The following is a 2,077-nucleotide window of genomic DNA, read 5'->3' as shown; positions in this document are numbered from 1 at the left end:
ACATTTGCCCAGTTTCAGATGATTTAACCAATTTTACAAACTTTCTTATAAAATAATTACAACATGATTAGACTATTGTAGGCCTAATATAGTAGGCCTAACTGAGTACATTGCAATGGATATTGCAATATTGTCACACTGCTGGATAATTACACAGTAATAAGTCCTGTTAAAACATATTTTAACTCTTGACTTGCAGCCTATTCAACAAGTTATTGTAATAGTCTATTTTATGCTATTTTGGTTTCTATGACAATTTTATATTCTCTCTAACAGCAACGTCCTATGCTGTTATGCTGTTTCGATATTTAGATCAAATTTGAAAATAATTTGGAAACATGTATGCGCTTCTAATATAATTATCTTTAGTCTATACTGAATAATCTTCTAATTAATTATTTCTGAAATTACTGTAAGCACATTTGAGTGTATTCAAATCCATGTAGGCTTACATTTACAATAGGCCACTGCAAAAAAAAAAAAGCAACTCAACAAAAATGAAATCTCTCTCAATAGTGTCCCCAGTTGAACTTCGTTTGCTCGCTATATTTTTCAAAGGTTTAATTGTTTTCATCATACATTACGTTCAGCCACTCTGTGATAAATCATTGGTGTGGTAATGATGGCAGAAAACTGCAGTGAATGTCGTGTAGCGCTCTGAAGACACTAAAGCCTAGAGCTCAACCGTTCTGCCGCGTCAATATAAAGAGACTCTCTTTTCCTCTCATTCATGACTGGATGAATCAGACAAATAAGGCTCCCAAAAATAATGTTAGATTGTGTTGTGAAATGTCTAGTCTAAAAAGCTTGTGACATTGGAGCCAGAAACGGATATGCCACTTCATTATTTAGATTTAATGTTTTTCTTCAGAGTTTATTTGATCACAGTGATGTTTTTGATAGCCAACACATATTTTCAATCAGTATGGCTATATATTTATTCTAATATTAGTTAATCATTTTTGTTCATTTTTGTTGGTTTATTTATTTTAGAAGACACTTCCCTCTGTATTTTAGGCCTGTATTTGGTTGTAACAATTATTAATGTAATTTTAATGCACTTCTACATGTGGATGATGCTTCCTCTCTTTCTGTTTTAGGCTATTCTCTTAACAAGTCCTGAAAGGTGATTTAATCCTCTCCTTCCACAGGTGCTGCTCTCAGTACTCTGTCCCCATGTGTAACGGCTTAAGATGTTCTACCAGTGCCTGGTATCCGGGGAAGAGGTGAAGCGTGACAACAGGTTGGAGGTTAGAATAGGAGGACCCGAGAGGAGGTTCCTGTCCTCCGGCCTAGGACGCCTAATCAAAATCCCATGGCCTTGCATCCTCACTCTCTTGCTCTCTCTCTCTCCCACACACACAAACACACACACACACACACGCACACACTGCTCTGGCTCTACTGCAGCTTCACGGCCATTGTTGGTTTGTTCCTCCGACCACCTCTAATTCAATCATGTCCCTCGGGCCATGGGGACGCATCGCCAGAGGTCCCATCCACTATAAACACATTTAGGGATTATTTATTTTTAGCTTTAGCGCGGGTCCACTCAGTACTCTCCTGTGTTCGGGCCTAGCTAACCGCAGCTACCCCAGATGGTTCTGCTAAGGTGGATTCTTGCAGATTGTGGGTTGTAAGTGAAGAAAGGGTTTCTCTCTTTTGGCCTGTCCTTCATTAGGAGAGAGGTATTTATCACAATCGGACTGACTGACGGAGCTTAACCCTTCTGGTCCTCCACACACAGCACTATGCTACTGTTCAATGATGACGAAAAAAAAAAGGTTTTACGTCGTTTACATGGAACAAGAAAATGTAGTCAGAGTATCAGTTACCTTACGCAGCTTCCTCCATAGCTCAGAATGGACTTTGGTAGGTTTTACCAGGGGCAAATCTGAAATGTCATCCTATTTCCTAAGTAGCATTATGTTTGGCCTGAGACGGTGCCATTTTGGACACAACGCAGCATTGATGTTTTACTGGCAGACGGATGTGTTACTGGCAGACGGATGTGTTACTGGCAGAATCTGCTTAGAAAATAACACACTGTAGCCCTTCTCTCTGATGTAGTCATCTG

The sequence above is a fragment of the Oncorhynchus kisutch genome, linkage group LG24 (assembly GCF_002021735.2).
Source record: "Oncorhynchus kisutch isolate 150728-3 linkage group LG24, Okis_V2, whole genome shotgun sequence".
Lineage (NCBI taxonomy): Eukaryota > Metazoa > Chordata > Actinopteri > Salmoniformes > Salmonidae > Oncorhynchus > Oncorhynchus kisutch.
Note: the sequence above shows the minus strand (reverse complement) of the source record.